Source organism: Acipenser ruthenus, chromosome 27 (assembly GCF_902713425.1).
Source record: "Acipenser ruthenus chromosome 27, fAciRut3.2 maternal haplotype, whole genome shotgun sequence".
Taxonomy (NCBI): domain Eukaryota; kingdom Metazoa; phylum Chordata; class Actinopteri; order Acipenseriformes; family Acipenseridae; genus Acipenser; species Acipenser ruthenus.
Window position 1 is genome coordinate 3891599 of NC_081215.1, and position 18431 is coordinate 3910029.

Genomic DNA, 18431 nt, shown 5'->3' on the forward strand with positions numbered 1-18431 from the left:
AAAAAATTTTTTTTTTTACAGCATTGCTATTTACACACACTACGTTTTGATTCGTAAACATTAACGACAAAAAAAAACACTGTACGCCAAAAGCATTAGCTTTAAGTTCATAAAACCTCTACACACTTCCCTGCTACTAATTGTCTTTCCGTTGCAGTCAGCTCTCAAACCAAAACACTGATGTTGTAGAACAAGAAAAAAAAAGGTAAGTCGTTCAGTTATCAACCTTTTCCTCTTGACAAGTGTTTTCGGTATTTAAAATTAACGGCTCAATTAATTAGAACGTGGTCGCCACGAGCGAAAGTCAAGGGATTTAAGAAATCGACTGCTGTAATTAATGGGTATGTTGTTATAAGATTGTTGCAGACGGTGCTGGTAAACTCTTTGTTACAATTTGAAGACATATTAATTCAAAATGTTAAAGAAAATCAATACACAATTTGGACGTTACGGTTATGGAATCAATCCGATAACCGACTGGAACTGTGTGGGATTTAAAAAAATGGTTATTTTGGGAGAATTGTTATTTGTTTTTAATAACCACAACACTAGCAAGACGCAACATTGTTTTAAAGAAACCGAAGCCATACTAAACTGACTGTTTGCTGTTTGTGTCGTGATGCTAGCGTGATATTAGGCATATTTGCTGTTTTAGTTAACAATTTTTACAGCCTCCAGTTATTCAGAATGATAATAATTTACGTCCTACCTTTCTACTATAGCACATTGTCGGACAGTCGGAAACAACAACAAACAAAAAGTCTAGTGGACACTTGTTTTACTTTACCTCTCCAATATCATAAAATATGAAATTAAGATCTATCTATAAACTGACACTTTTAATTGGTCTGTCTGTAGAACCATCCTGATGAGCAAGATACTATTAATGTGTTAATGACCATTGTTAGATCACACAGAGATCAGTCGTTCATTGTTCTCCACCGTAAACACATTGCTAAGACGTGAACAGATTTTCTTCAACTTGAAATATGAGAAAGGTGTTGTGAATTCGAAAGGAGTGCGGTAAATACATCTCACGAGTCAAACATTAAATGTTTGTGCATTATGTCTTGCTGTGTGAGTGGCTACTTGCACTCCCTTTCACCTCACTCACATGCTTAATCGCGGTTGCCATTTGACATTGTGGTTTGTGTTATTTGCATAAGAGATTCTTAAAATGCGGTGTGTATTGTTCGTGCTTAAGGATATTATCTTATTCATTTTTAGCATTGTATTTCATAAAAGAGCAAGGTACGCTTGCAAAAGTACATTAGGTTTTACTATAGACTGAGAATTTAATTTTTTTTTTTTGAAAACTACTAATAATAATCTTGCTGGTAGCCTCTTAGAATTGTTACTTGGAAATTAACATAAAGTGCCAGGGTTTGAGTGATTATTTTGTGTAATAATGCGTTTGTCTTCTCACAGATTTATAACAGATGGAATTTGGGATGTACCTAGAATCTTTAGTGTGGAAATTCACTTTGATTTTATGACAGGCTGAAGTGGGTCTGGTATTTGCTTGGACTGTTTATCAAGTTAAAGTAATGCAGGGGTATGGTTTGGCACTACTGAAATTTGACAACTAAACGTGAAAAGGTGTAATAAATAACCTGTAATTGTTTTTTAATTCATGTAAAGAAATCCTGTATGCACTAGCAATGCAGAATTATCATGATGATTGGCTTTGGCATTTTAGTAACCATTAATTCTAAAGTACACCCACTGAAAAGTCTACAGCACAAATCAGGCTATGACTAACAGCAGATGTTTTACTTAACTTCAAACTACTTTGTTGCGTCTCTTTGGGTAGAATGCATTGTATTATTTGTTGCATTCACTGAATGCATTGAAAATAACCACCTGCTGTTAACATGTGCTTTCTCAAAGATTCCAAGCACAGTTCATGCAAACCAATACCTTGCTTTATTAGTGCTGTTTTCTCAACGTAGATATATAGGAACCTTTTAAAGCTATAAATGTTGATGCTTTAACCCCAAAGCCAATCTGGTCTGTCTTTTGAGCCAATAACGTAGGCTAGTTCTTATTTTAAATACATTTTTCAACTCATTCTTTGGCACTTAGTGGATTCCCACTGTTAGTGCAATACCGCTGAGCACAAGGTTTGGAAATCGGTTTTACACACTATCCATCAACTCCTGCAAACTTGGGAGGCCAAATCATTGGCTGTAGTAGCTGATTTAGAAAGTAGGATACTAAAGCACATGTTTAATTGTACAATTAAAGAATTACAAGGTGTGTGTGTGTGATCTTTCTGCTTGCACTATTATTGCATTCAAACAGATCTTTCTAGTATGAAATATGTTGCAGCTGGAATAATGTATGCAGTAGGTGGCTTGATGCTGTCATCGTAATCCATTAACAAGTTTTGCTGTGCTTCAATAGCTTTCATTGTTCTGCTTTATGGTTGGTGCTACTATAGTAATGCATGTAATAGCACCTTCTGTGTGCTAAGACATCAGTTCCAATGTGTTTTACAAACAACTCTCTTATAATTTGAGTAAGCATCTGTTTACCTTTTAATAAATCATGAAACGCTGGTGGTTCTGTCTTTGCTGCGGCATATTGTATGTACATGAAATTGTAATAGTTTATTGTACTGTGAATATGATTTTCTAGACAAGGTTGACATTGTCGAAGATTGGCTTTCCTAAAGGCAAATAATAGGTTTTAAGTAACTGTTTGGGGAAACTGTGTTGAACCTGCATGATCTATCATTTGAAACAAACAGAAACTTAACCACTAATCCAAAAGGTGTGAGTGGTTAGTTTAACTCGTACTGTATTTGCCAATGTTTTCTGGAAAAAACAAACTTATTTAAAAAAATTTTGCAACATATTTACTAGTCTTGGATCTGTGGTGTGCATGGTGAGGCGGTGTCATAGCTGCAATCAACAGCCAAGGTTTTTAAGAAGGTAACTTGAATGGAAGGGACATGGAATTGAGGGGTGTCATTTATTTAAAATGTAATCGTGGTAATAGGGAGCACACGATTCTTCAACATTCAAAACCCTGGAAAATGTGACAAGTTGGTTGGTCAATATCTTTTGTTTTTATTCACAATAACTGGTACACATGTTTCTACATTACCAGTAGTTGGACAAATCAATATTTGCTTATTGTTGCTGTGTTAAGGACAGCCTAATTTATGTATATAGAGTTCAAAGAGAGAGAGAAACACCAGGAAATTGGGATATTGAAAGATCATCAAATGGCAATGTTTATTAACTGCAAGCTCCAACAATGGGAAGCAGAGACCGGATCTGTAGACGACCGTTCCAGTCTAGACGTTTATTCTACTGCAGTAATTCAATTAGTTATATACAGTAGTTGCATGTACAGTGAAGATAGGAGAGAATTATATACCTCGTGTAAATAAAAAAGGAAAAGAGAACTCTCTTGTTTCATTCATTTTAATTAAGACAAATTGTAAGAATTGAAGTAAGTCTGAACCAAATAATAGAGCACGCACGGTGTACTAGATGAATTGGGCCTGTGGAGGTCAGTTGCCTACTTATCATGTGACATTATAACTAACAGCTGTGTCATGATGATCACATGTAAACTGTGGGATGATAATGCTATTGTATGGTCTTGTACAATCAGAAAAAATGTTTTCTGTAACCTTACCTACTGTAATGATATTCTTTGACTGCTCACTCTATCAAAGATTTCTGCTGTGTTTGTTTTCTATCCACAAAACCTACTCACATTCACAAATCTGTATGTATACAGTATGTGCTGTTGACCTCTGCCCCTCATTAGCAGCTAAAAGGAGGAGCTGCTGTAGCCACAGAGGAAGTTGCATGGAATGCTGATGAACAGCCACTAGTTGGTGCTAGAGGGCTCTTGTCATATAGTTTCTCCCCAGAACAGTAAAATCCTCACCAGATACTCTAGCACATTTCAATATCAAAACAATTAATTAAATAAAATCAAAGTTTGTTCAATAGGGCAGAGTAAAAGTAACACTGTATTTTGCACAGCATAGCCTGCTACTGCATTTGGTAGTTCATTTGAGCAATTAGCCACCAACAGTCTGGTAGTGTCAATTTCATGATGCATTCAGATGTGTAAGAAATAAATTAGGCAAGTCATGTTTGTAGTTAATTTGCAGAGATAACCTAAGGCTACAGTCTGTTTTTGCTCCAAACAAGCCCTTTGAACGTATTTATTTAAAAACCTATTGCCTGACAGGAGTGCATTATAATTTGTGTTTTTAAGTGCTGTGCATTAGAACTCCATGAATAAATGAAGACTTGGTTGAAAAAAAAAAACTGAACGTTGTTTTGGACTCTCGGACTGAAGCTTCCTGATCTCTTTTTAAAGGCCATATTGACCTCTGGAGTGTTGAACAGAATCTGGTCTTGTTTTACAATTATAACTGTCTGGAGGCTTGGATGTAATGAAACGGAGAAGGGCTGATCTGTAGTCAAGCATTGGAGCTCTTTTCAGGGTAGAGTTACTGTAGCCATGTGGGGAAGCTGTCTACTGCCCTATGAAGGCTAACATTTTATAACATCCTGTGTAAAGTGCACAGAATATAATGCACGTGTACGTTCAAATCTTCTTTCCAGAAGCGCTTGTGTTTATTGGTCATTGACTGGTTCTTTTAGTATAAGGCATGTCCTGACATACTTATAAAAGATGGTGGGAGATGTGTGCCAGCAGTGCTTTCAAATTAACTGAAGAATTTTACTAGATTGCTACAGGATGTCAGTTGAGATCAGAAGAAATCATGCTTGGGAGTCAACTTGTGGGATTGGAAGAGAACATTTGTAATTTTAAAGCAAAACAAAAGCAGATGCTGGGAAACTGAAGTGCCATGGGATTATTTTGGTTGTTATGAAAACTATTAACAAGCTGATGTTTTGTTCTAACCGTATGCCTGCTTTAATTGCACTACTAAAATAGTTTGCCCATGGAGAAATGGCGTAAGGGAGGGGAATTATTTCACCATCAAGAACAGCAAATGTTTTCTGAGTAAAGGAAAGGGAAACTATCTGAAAAACAGAACTGTAACTGTGATTTTAACAATCATAACTCACATTCACCTGGTTTCAAAGGAAAGAGCTGGTTGGAGCACAACTATGCAGGTCTGAGTTGATTCATGACTAAGATAACAGAGCAGTGCACATAAAATCCAAAACGCATCCCAGTGCTTTATTAAATATCTTCTGCGGTTGCTGTAAGCTGTTTTTATGACTCCTTTAATATTGCACAACCTATTGCCCCAAGTACTACTTACAACTTGATTTGTGACATTTTTGTACCAACCTTTTAATACTGAGAGTGCCTGTTGTATCTAGTTACTGTACCATATTTTAAACATTAGGATGGCGTATTCATCTAAAGCCAGTGTTTTGTTGTTAGTTGATTGATTGGTTCTGTACCAGACAAAGAACATCCACTAAATTAATACTTCTAAATTTGTGTGGACTGGGAAATGTATGTGTTTGTTTGTGTTTGTGTGTGTGTGTGTATATATATTATAGCTGGTTTTTACATATGTGTTGCTCCCAGAGGAAGTGTTTCAGTTTGTGACCTGACTCCACCTGTAACATTGATGTATCACAAATGGACAACTCTTTAGGACTATAGGGGCTCTTCTAAACAGACTCTTTAAGTAATGGTTACAGTTTGTTTCACACACGTTTTACTGTACTGTATTTCACTGCAAGAACACCACAGTAGCACAGTACCGAGATTCTTATCTGCTTTCATCTGAACTTGATGCCCCGTTTCCAAAACACAAATGAACCGTCAGTGGCACGTTTGGTGAACAAGGCACAGCAGTTTGTATGTTAAAGCCCTGTGCTTTCAAATCAAATGGAAGTTGTACTAACTCATATTTGGAAGGTAATGTCCATTTCTTTGTCCTCTATTATTTGAGCTTTTTTGGATTGTTCTGAACATTAATAGGATGCCTATGTATTGGAGCAGACTCTTAACTGTTTAATATACAGTAATTCAGGTTTTCTGAAGCACTCTAACGTTGTTTGTTTTCTGCATTTTGTTGCTGTTGGATACAGTACATTGCATTGCAGAGAAAGATTGCAACAGTACACTTTTCATATGTTGTCCTTGCATGCCCTTGTTCTGTTTAATTATGACTAATTTTGCCAATGCTAGTGTGGATGTAAGGAGTGGTTGTGGAAAGCACTGTATTGTTTTCCACCCTTGCAAAGACGACGACTGGAGGCTTATATTAATAGGCTTTAGGCTTGTATTAATAGAGGCTTTAGGGTTTACTGTATGACTGCAGATTAACCTGGGTTGAAAAATGAGCTTCAAAATAATGATGCCCTGAACGAAGGTCAATTCATCATAAATATATTTCTCTGGCAGGAATCACACAAGATGATCCTTGGAGTTTACAACAGCAAGTGTATTTCCCTCCAATTGACTGTAAATTTGAAGTACTTTTATTTATCATTGTCTGTAAAACCATAACCCAGCCAGTGCTCTATAAAGAGAGAGCTGTTCTTCTAATTAAAGACATTTTAGAAGCTAAGCAATCTCAGGTTTCTGTTTGGAGTGCTGATTTGAATCCACTTTAATTGGTTATGCTTTCTGTAGTGTCTGTAGCCTTTGATGGAAATGCATTTGCAGTTTACAAAGTTTACCCAAGCATGTAATATATTAGAGCTAGGTTTTTCAACAGGGTGCAGCAAAATGGAAGGCTTTACTCACTTGAAAATGGTTGAAGCATTTACTCCGTTTATTCACACTGACGAGCAATAGGTTCAGCAAACATTAACATTTCAAGCATTATTTCTGATCCGTGTTTAAACATTACAATAGATGTTGAGACTGAGTCATACTTTACACTGTGCTGATTAATGCACATCCCCTTTAAAAAGGGAGTGTACACATCACAAGGACTGTATTTTTAAATGTAATTGTGAATAACTTTGACATGCCTTTTATATTTGTGTTACACACCACTGCTCTTAAACGGCGGTGGTGATTTTTCTATTCTTTGTTTTATTTTTATTTTTTATGGGAACTGATTTTTAGACAAGGATAGGAAAAACGCTTTAATATTTTAACGAGTTGCCAAACCTTATTTCTGATCCAAAAAGGGCAGATGGACAAGGCCTGGTTGGAACGGAGCTGAGTCTGTGGCGTTGATGACATTGTGCCAAGGAGCTGAATTCATCAACAGAAGAAATGTCAGGCTGAGGATCCCAAGGACCCTGGAGGTGACCGGTTAAAACTGAAATATTGCTCAATGTTGGACTGAATTTTGTAATGTATTATTTATGTCAGTTTGTGTTTGTTACAATTATTTATGTGGGAAGAAAACAGGAAGATTACTGTTAATCTAAACATGCGGAACCTTAATGTCTTCGTGTAATAGAACTAATACTAAATAACTCCGGTGTACTGTTGAAGAAAAATTAGAAAGCTGAGTTGTTAGATTTGAAATAGCCTATTTCTTTCAGTGGTGTGACTTTTTCACATTAGTAAATTTGACCTGCAATTGGAGAAAATCACTACTGATATCCATCTTAAACCAGGAGACGTGGTAACCTCTTTAGAGCAAGCGGTGTTGTGAAATTGATTGCGACAAATGCTTTGGAAATTGCTTTAGTAAATTGTCCTTAACTTTCTAGGTATTATATTTCATTTTAAAATACTAACCTTTTAACAAGACCACACTGAGAGCACTCATTAATCATAGATAAACTCAAGTTTTTTTTGTAGATCTACAGAGTTTCTTTAGGGAGTATAAATTAGTTTAAAAGCTGCAGTGCCCAATGCAGAATTAAAATAGTTTTTATATATTTCAGAACTGTAGAACCTTATGAACCCATGGATTCATATTTACTTTTCACTGGGGAGATTTTATTACCACATAAATATATTTTGTTTGTATTGGGGGCTGTATCAAATAAAAATAAGCTCCCTGTTTTTTTTTCTATTTTGTTCTCTAAAAATGCAGCTACTGTAACTAATACAAATCATTATATAGGCCTGGATGCTTCTACTGTACCAGTTTGATGCATTAAATCATTTATGAGAATGGATAACCTTTATGATGGCTATCAAAGTCTAATGTAAAGTGGTGTGCTTCTAATTCACAATGTAATCTTGGTAGCATAGTGCTTTCTATTGATTTGAGATTAGGTTTTGTATAGACCTTTCTGGGTTGTATATTCTTTCTTTAAAACCCTGCTGTCATTTCAAGGTTTTTTGTTTTATTTTATATTTTAATTATTTTATCCTCACCCCCAGAGTCTGATGTATCTGACAGGCCTTCTTGTTCAGTATGCTGTTATTGATAGCTCTGTCCCGTGTGAAATGGCTATTTGGTTATTTTTCTTTAGCCCTGCATACTGTAATTTCATCATAAATAGCAATCACTTACTACCAGTGTCAGGCATTACAGACGCGTAAAATAAATCATGTGTTATTTGAGAATGAATGTGCTAAGAATTGATTTTTTAATAAACAAATGTAATTAACATTGCTTTGGGAAATGGCCTGGCTAAGCACATTAAAGTACTATTTTCCAGTAGCCTCTTCAGATGAGGACAAGTATTATTCCTTCCATTCTGGGACCTCGGACCGGAGCTCTGAAAGCCCTAGTATTGTGTTTCTTTATTTTGAAATGGAAGTTGCAATGAAGAGGTAGTGGCACTGGCAGGACCGGATTTCTGAAAGGGTGCTTTTGGAATTATTTATTTAGACACTCCTAGAGGTTACATCTATTGACACGCAGTCTGGTTTAGTGAAATTAGAAATGAAAAAAGACTAAATGTTTCCCAAATCATTTTACTTGTTTCTTTTAATATTACTACAGTACATATCTTACCATTGGGTGTTATACAGTTATGGATGAAAATAGCCTGTGACCAGAAATTGTATACAGGAGGTACATTTTTATAAAGCTTTATTCAAATTTAGCTTAAACACACCTATGTTAACTCCCCTGCTCTTCAAAATAGAAGCATTCTGTACAGAAGTGCAACTGGAAGGGACTGTGATTTATGGTTTCTCTGCACTTTACAAACTGCTATTATAAAAACAAAGTCTTTTTTTTTTTTTTTTAAGGCTGGTGATTAGCGGGTGTGTTCAACTGTAAACCAAGTACTGTACAGTAACATGAAAACACCAAAAGGTCTAGCCCAGCTAGTCTGTACCCAACAGCCTGCTGTATGTAGATTACTGTTTGCACTTACTCTCACTCTCTGCCTCCAAAAGCTCCACGCACCAGCCTGTACTTCAGGACATCATGTTTTATACACTGCCTTTTCATACAGATCAGTCATCCTGAGCTGAGAACCTTTTGTCAGTGGGATTCGGGGCATAGTTATTGTTTTGACCTTGGTCGGGTATTCATGCAAAAGGTGTGTGTGTGTGTATAAATACAGTGTGTGTGTGTGTTATATATATATATATATATATATATATATATATATATATATATATATATATATATATATATATATATATATATATATATATATATATATATATATATATATATATATATATAATGAAAATTAGATTAACATATACAAGTTAAATTCTGTGCTCTCTTAGTACTTTTGCTGTCTGATTGAATGCCCAAAATTACTGAGCGCAGTGACTTAGTGAAGATCCCTAAACAGTACAGTGTGCTGTGCATTATTGAATTGTGTAACAATGAGAAAGCACTGTATTAAATACACAGATTGTTCTTACATTCCTTAATAGTAATAATAAATAACCCTCCTCAAGGATTTGGCCTGCTTGAAACAGACTATTAGAGTTTTCCTGTCTTAATGTAAAATGAGACACTTAAACCCCCACTGACTGACAGTTGCCATTAATTTGTACATAATTTAACAAGCTTGTGGTTGGGTGTGTGGCTAGAGAAGTAAGTAATGGCAGAGGGTGCCCAGTGGCTACTGGGGTTGTTTTACTAGGCTTGACCTTGGTTTGAAAGCATGTCTTTATTTGGTTATAATTAACAAATATTTATGCAACAAATTGATACTTCAGTTGCAGTCATGTATGTATGTAAAGAGAATGGTAATAGACAATGACTTTTATTACTGTAAATGTTTTATTTAATCGATCATTGCATTTTTTTACATTTACATTTTTTGCCTTTTTCCGACCTTTCATTTGTTATACTGTTTATTTGTGAAGAGTTTTTTTCTTGCCATATATAGATAGCTGTATACATTAGTGCCATCCACTTTCTACAGTGAAATAGATACGGGGCATGCATATCTCTGTTTAAATAAGCCCATAAACCTTTTTGAATGATTTTATTTTAGATCAGGGTGATAAAAAGCAAATGATAGTGGATATGAAGTGGATATGCTCATTGCAAAGTGAGGGGGAAGAAAATAAAGCAAGATGTACTGTCTGAACCGACAAGTGATAAATTGAAAACATGACAGCTGTGGTTTAATTCACCCTGACACATGAAAGCATAAAAGCTATTGTTGTAACAGCAGACCTCGGTGATAAAAAAAAAAATAAAGAACATGAAAGAATGAAATTAGACTTTAAAGTAAGAACAAAATCCATAAGAAGAAAATATTTAAAACAAAACATGGTCTTTAAAGCAAATCTATTCTTCGCTTTGCGTTTGAATGGCCTCAGAGACCCTCAGTTTGAAAGAGAATTCCTCTCTGAATTAACCCTGGTTAAATAGATGTGCAGTGTGTTTCAGTTCGCACTGCAGAATTACCTGATTTGACTTGGTAATGCTGTTGTAATGAATCTGGTGGGAAATAGGGGCGAATGATCACCAACACACTGCAAAACTGTACTGTAAAATATTCTGTCAGTTCTGTCAATGCTAAAGAGAGATAACTCTGTCATATATTGATGCCTGGAGCAGACGTATTCCTACAAGAACAGAGGGTAGTCTAAAAGGTGCTGATATACTGTATGGTGTTGCAGCTAAGTTCTTTTCCCTGTCTCATTTATTTTAACATGGCAAACAGGCAAAGATTTATCTGTGCAAAATATACATCTTCATCTTGATTAGGTGTCAGAAAAAATATTCATTACTCAAAGTAATGAGAGAATATTGAATGTGATTTTTAATTTTTTATTCTGTAAAGAGGCAACTCCGAAGCCGAATAGATTAGGGAATTTTATTACATCTGCCGATTTTTAATTTTTTTTTTAATTGTTTATATAGAAATGACAATTTTAGACTGATTTTTTGTTGTTGTTGTTGTTGTTGTTGTTGATGAACAAACTTTGTTGCAATAGTATCATTATCAAGACATTTAAAAAAAGAAAGTGCCATTTAATATTAATGAATGCAGTAAAAGCCGAGGAAGTGGTTTGGTCATTATGGCTGGATTTGAGATGTAAAGTACTATTTCCCTACAATCAGGATCATTGGTGGCCATGAACCTGCTTCAAAAGAATTAATGACGACAATTATATGTCAAATGTAGGATAATGCCCTCTTGAATATTGTACATGACTATTTGCTTACACAAGGTAATGATATTTGACCTCTCTGATTTTATTTCTTTAAAGTGTGACCTTTAACACAAATCACTATTCATTACTATGTTAAAAAATCTTTCTGTACACAGTATGTACTGTATGGCTTATGGGAGGGAGGAAAAGCATTTGGAATATTTCAGAAATGTTCCAGAAAGGAGTCAGTAAAACAAACGCAACCGTGTAAAATTATATTTAAAAGGTTATAAAATTTAGTGTACAGTTTGACTCCCATATTCCAAAATGTAATGGGCAATTGGAATGCAGTTCTTTTCGGTTTACGCTAAATTGTCTAGGTTTTGATCCCGTCAATTAGCACATTGTTTTAACGTACACCTGTAGTGTCAGAGCGTGACAGAGCTGCCTTCATTATGCAGCTTTAATTTGACATGGGCTTGAGAGAATGCATTCTGCTAGCTGTTAAACTGTTAAGGTTAAGAAGTATGATTTGAGTGAGTGTTCTTTTCTCTTTTTGGTGCTGTCTGTGTTTCTCCTTATCACAGGGAAGCGTGTTTTAATACTAGCAGCTTGAGTAGTGTGACGAAGCGTCCAATGGAGGCTCCCATGAGGAGGAGATTATACGGGAGAGATATCAAACTATGAATCATTTACGCTACCCTCGCACTGAAACGCAGCTTGCATTTTTAATGAAGGATGACTGCATTTCATAAACAGACCTTCCAAAAATTCAAATAGTATTGATCCACATTCATTTAGCTATATTAAGGTATTAAAACAAGATATGTACATAATTCTCCTAATGGATAAAGAACAGAGGTTGACATGAGGAATAAAAATGGCCATTTAACAGGCTTTTCTGTAGCTCTTTCAATCAGCTGTTTTTACTAAGAATATATTAAAATGGTGCTTCTATGTTTTTATGTTCTATTTGCAAAGCCATTTTATTTGAGTCCCCAGTCTCTCTTTGTTATGCCGTTACAAGTCCTTTTTATGTCTTTGTAAATATGTCTTTCACTATTATGAATATTAGCCTGCATAATGAGTGTGTTAAATTAATGAAGATTGTGCCTGCTTATGTATTGGGGGCAGGAACACGTTCTTACAAAACCGAAGATTACCACATTTCAGCTCAACCAGCAGCCCTATTGAATGACATGAGTAATTCTACAAGATTATTCTTTCACGATCACAGTCTGAAACGGTAATCTGCCATTTTTGCAGAAATAATCACCACATAGTATTTATTACATTGTATATTATATTTCACCTCCATATAAGGCTTTTCCAAACATGGTATGTTTCAAGCCTCTCTCAAGCCTGCAGCACTTTTTGTATTGTTATTGTAGCACATACAGTGAGTGCAAAAGGTTTCTTTCCAAACCAGGGCTATTGTTGCTGTCTCTATTGTATGTCCCAAATATTTTTCTCAAGCTTTTTACCTTTGGAAATGTCTACTAAAAGGCCATTTCGATAAATCCGATTTGGCAAATTTGGTAACTGCATTGCTGAGCCGAAAGGCAATGAGACGTGCCGGTGCCTGCGCTACGATTGTTATGATGATCTTTTTGTTAATGTACGATTTGGTAAAATAGCTTTATTACACACTGATCAGGTTTATCCTGGCATTAGGAAAACATTTAAATAATTGGCTTTGACAGATACCCAAAGATCTAGTGTTACAGCCTTGGACGGCTACAGAAAGTGTACGTGAAGCCCAGTGCTCCCCGCCCTCGGAATTCCCAAGAGTAATTGGCTTTGACGGATACTGGTAGCTGCAATAATACCGATCCCTAAGCTCCCGTGAGCTGCATAATGCTGGCTAATGCCTGAAGGATTCTGTACCCATCAATATGTCCTCCGCTTGCAAGCAGTTCTTTTTATACTATCTTTCCCTGACAGTTTGTTAAAAGAAATACTTGCTTCCTGTACTGTATATTTGATTCCTACATTGCCTGAGCTGTCATAGGAGATAAAACACTGTCCTAGAGTTTCGTGCACAACATCTGTGTTTATGTTGTAGTCAGCTCAAAGCACTTGACACAGGGGGTGGGAGTGCAGTATCTGTGAATTCGCAACAGGACTGACATTGGACCCATTGCACAAACACATGCTTTCCCTTTTTTATTGTATTTATTAAAACTATACATTGGAGATGGTTACTGTGGAAGGCTTGCAGACAGCCAGCTGATCTGGAGTAACACTGAGCCAACCCTGCTGTAGACAGAATCGCTTTAAAATAAAGGGTATATTCTGCTGATTCTAAAAAAGGAATTGCTGCACCTGCAGTATATGAATTTAGGGTTTTTCTGATTCTTGTTTTTTATATACAGTATTATACACAAAGGAGGAAGCAAGTAGGCAGTTCTGGTGTTCCTGCCTACCGAAATGGAATTTGACACCCACTATTTAAATAGCTGGAGCTGCAGGCTTGTATTGATTATTTTTATAAAATGCATGGCGGGGGGGAAAGGTTAAAACTATCAGACTGTTACCTTTCAGTCTTTGTGAACAAATGGGGGAAAAAAACAAACCCTGCAGCTAAAATTAAAATGTATTTCTTATGACAAGCTGGTATGGTCAAGTTGTCATGTACTAGAAATTATACTAAAATATTCAAATGAATGCTAATAAGATGTATTTATTGTTACCTAAACGCCATACAGATGTTCATTACCATGGAGTGTTCGGCGTTCCTGTTAAGATTCTTCCAACAAAAGGTAATTTGCTGAGTTGTTTGTTTTGATTTTAAAATGAAGAATTTATCAGTCGTTTTTGTCAAAATCAAACGTTTGTTTGTTTGTTTGCATTTCATAAAATATTCATGCACTGTATATCAAATCAAATTTCAAGCTTAACTGAGAATATTGTCAACTACCTTTTCATTTTATCATATGCACTCTGAGCTCTGGAAGTCAGCTGTTGTGTATTAAGCCAAAATCCCATTAACTTTGAAATAAAACTAACATTAGTATGGGAGCACTGATGAATTAAGCTGTAAGAATTTAAAATGTAGTGTCTAAAGCCCTAATTCCACATGCAGTGTATCGAACATGCGTTTGGTGTACAGGCAGTATCAATTGTAGCATAACTGGGTCAGATCAATAGCTCGCTCTTACACTATACACGGTAACTATAGTATTCTGTTGCTCTACATTTCAATATCTTAAAATAATTCTCTTTTTTTATGTGAGGCTTTCCAATAGGTCACGGTTTACCTGTTTATAAAGTGCATGTTCCTTTTTAACCTTCCCCCCACCTTTAATTAAAGTTCCGCCCCTTATTGTAACACAGCACTGATAGCCTGACTGCTAACCGGAGGAAGCAGTGTGTTGTCTGATCCAGGCTATGTTCTTGCTCAGCTTCAATTGAGAACTCTCTTAGGAGAAGAAGAGATTAGGTGTCGGCAGTCAGTGCAGGGAAGGTGCTGATGTCTTTCAAATACTAGAGATCACTGGAGAAAAGGACAAGATACAGTTGGAATTTAAAACTGTCAGGAGGGTTGCCTTGGGCTCAGAGCGCATGCTTTAACTGTAAGAGCTGGGTTTTGATTGTTCCCGTTTGTTTCAGGGAGAAGATGGATCTATTGATTTGCTTGACGTAGCACTGGGAGTATACATAGGCTGCATGCATGCATGCCTGCTTACTGTCCAATTATACTTAGTCAGGATGTGGTATATCCTTTAATTAAGTGAACATATCATTTGTAAACTTTTGCTAGCTGTGTACCAAATTGGGCTTTGAAATTAGATTACAGCATAACTACAGATCTGCTTGTTATTGATAACAACACAGGTTGGGTTCACAAACTTGTTTTGTAGATATTCAATATGCTGTTTTAGTTTAGTTTTAATTGGGGAGTTCTGGTATTTTTCTTCTCTGATACACTGTCCAGATGTTATAAAAATTAATCTGTAAGTGAGCCCTGTGCATTTCAGAAAGGGAAATGAGAGAATTGTGTTTTTTGTAAATAGCGAATCAGCAATCGTTGTGTTGCTCAGTGTACAAGTACAGAGCAATCAGCTGTGCTAGCTTGTGAACTTGGCAATGAAAATAGCCTTCTAATAATGGTATTGTGTCTGTAATACAACAGGCTTGAACTAGTTCAGATGATAGACCAGCAAAACTCATGAGTCCTTACAGGGTGTGGCTTCTTTATTAGTAAGTGATCTCAACCGTGATACCTGGGGAAAGTCCTTCCAGCCTAGATACTGGTCAATACAGCTTGCTCATTCCCTGTATTGAGTGTCTGGGTTATTGTGCATATTGATTGCCTCCTTTCAGATGTTGCAATACTCTGCAGTCTATCTGTCTCTTCCGACAGCACAGAGATGGATCAGTAGTTATCTTCTGAGTGGTTGCCTTTCGTTGACAAGGTTCTTGATTTATTGTCTTCCGGTTGCATTTGCAGTCTGGGATACAGATGCTCTGACAATTTGGGCACTCTCAGTCATGCCCATGTAAAAATTCTGCGCTTCAGCCCATTTTGTAGTCAACTACTGTAACAGCTCACTGCTTTAGGCTTTATAAACTACGCATGGTGAATTCTGTCACATGCTGATTCGCTTCTACAGTACTTGGGGTGGTCTCTTGTATTAAAATGAGTCCTTTTTAAATATACATTGAATACAATTACCAAATAATCCCCTTGAGGAGGGAATTTAAACAATCTCTAAAGGTGTGAATCCCTTTCTACAGTATTTAGTAAATCATTTGATGGAGCTGAATATTTCAAAACCAGTAACACAGGGCAAATGTTGGCCCTGTCTTGTTGCCCTGGGGACAAATTACTCTTATGCTCGTATATTGTATTTCCTAGTGCCATCCTTTTTTTGATCTGCAAGCATGTGTCATATGATTTCTAGTTTGGATGAGATCCCATTGTGCATGGCCATGACTACAGCATCATGATGCAAACTAATTTGTTACAGATTCAGTGCATTATTTATCGTGTATAGTGTTTCTCAATGTTAAATATTACCCATACAAATGGAGATCTTTTTCACATAAAGCAGATATCATACTAGTACATTACCCTGTTCTATCTTTTCATATAAAATAGACGATTTCATATTCAGACTTGAGTCATTTTGAGTTGTGGTTTCTTTTGAAAATACTATATAAAGGGGGGAAAAAAACAGCAATTTTGTTTTTAATAAAAATCGTAGAAGTTAGGCCTACATTATGTTAATTCTACAATTTCTGCCACCTCCTGTCTTCCATCATTCCTTATGCTTTAAAAAAATACACTGTATCATTTGAATGTAAGTATGGCATGCTTTCTATTTTTGCATTAATCTTTGGAATGTGCATTGAAAATGAATGTGTGTGGAGAGCCAACTCCTTTATCTACTGATAAATAATCAAAAACTTGAAAGCACTCCATTAGAAGGGTTTTATTTCTTGGTTAATATTTACTGTAGTAGCACATTGCTAACTCTCCTACACCATGTAAACTTTTTTTTTTTTATTGTTTGTAGTAAAATCAAACCCTTTAATATGATCCTACAGTAGATTTACAAAGAGAGGCTGGTGAGCCGGAACTACCCCCAACACCTTTGTCAGATGTACTGCTGGAGTTTTGTAAACTGCCTTAAAGGGAGCATATTGTTTAAATGTGGTAATTTTGAACCAGACAAAACATAGTAACATGCTATTAAATGTGCTGATCCTAAGCAATTGCGGTGTTTTGAAAATGTGGAAAAATACTGTTTGTATTAACTATAGTATCAATTAACAATGTTTACGCAGTAGTGCCGTTCCTCCAACAACATTCTGATATAAGTTTTTTACATGATCTCGAGAATGGCCTTTTGTTATAGTAATGTCTTACCACCTCCTGAGGCACTTAAATCATAAGCGACTGGCATGTTTTTTATTTTCTGGAGCAGAGTACTGTTGGATGCTAAGGTTAACTTAATTCATGTGGCTTGTAAGGTGATATTTGTAATGCCGCTATCTTAAGGGAAACGAATAGCAGCTTGTTAGTAATCAGTGTTGGCAGCAGTGCTGATTCGATGAGAACGCAATGCAATCCTCTCAGTAAACACTGCAGACAGAAAAAGATTGTTAATCACATTCCATAATATGTGTAACTGCTACTTGACACAATGCGGACCTGTACTGTAGGTGCAGCTCTAACATGTTTACAGTATCAAATGCACACGCTGTGATCTTGTTTTTATGCTCTGTGGAGAGCAGGATAAGATAAGTAGAAGCAAAGCCTGCTTTTTCACTTTAGGTTGAAAGAGATCCGGCTTCATCTCGAGAATGGAATTGATGTTTCTGGAAGAGGACAATGCAACATTGTGTTCACTCTGCATTATACAGTTGCCTTATACTGTATTACCATGATGTCAAATTGGGTCCTTCTTGAGCCATTGAAAGTCCAGTTATTTTTATTTCAACGGTTAAATATAATTTAATATACAACTTTTGGTTGTATTATTTCTGCTTTAGGTCAAGCCAAAGGCTACGTATTGTCCTATATTAGTCATTGAATAATATGTCCTTTTTAATGTGACTCCAATTATGGCTAACAGTTCACACATTCTTTTGAGCAAACAAGAATACATTCAGTTGGATCCAACAGAAAGCAATTCTTCAGTTGGCTGAGTTCACTTATCAAGCCAACGCAGTAACTGCAGTTACTTTTATATGTGTAATTGTTTTGTTTTATCTGACAGACAGCAAGTATATGATTTTGTTTTTCTGAAGCGGTTTCCTGGCTCAGTCTCTGTTTAGATGCTTCTTGCAAAGTATTTTTTTTTTTAAGCAATAGAAATCAAAGCAGGATTTTACAAAAGTAGGCAGATTAATTTGTACTAATGTATCATATTTACTGAACCGAAACACAGTTCCGCAATACAAATCCCACACAGCCCATTCAGTTTCCTGCTGCTACAGTACCTGTGCATAGGGCTGTGTGCATATTTGCAGTTTACAAATGCCTAAATATTAAACTGATATAGGAAGGGATGAAT

The 18431-nt window shown here is 36.0% G+C and overlaps 1 protein-coding gene across 6 annotated transcripts in view; it reads left to right on the top strand.

Annotated features, from left to right (window-relative positions):
• The window catches only part of LOC117432113 (arginine-glutamic acid dipeptide repeats protein-like), a 131979-nt gene continuing 113548 nt past the window's right edge, over positions 1-18431 (top strand). For 3 of the 6 annotated variants that reach the window (XM_059002398.1, XM_059002403.1, XM_059002399.1), the window contains exons 1-2: positions 1-205; positions 7107-7226. The gene's annotated coding sequence lies outside the window, so the exon portion shown is untranslated. Of the gene's footprint in view, positions 206-915; positions 1024-7106; positions 7227-18431 lie in introns of those variants that run through there. The other 3 variants (XM_059002400.1, XM_059002402.1, XM_059002401.1) reach the window with 2 other exon arrangements.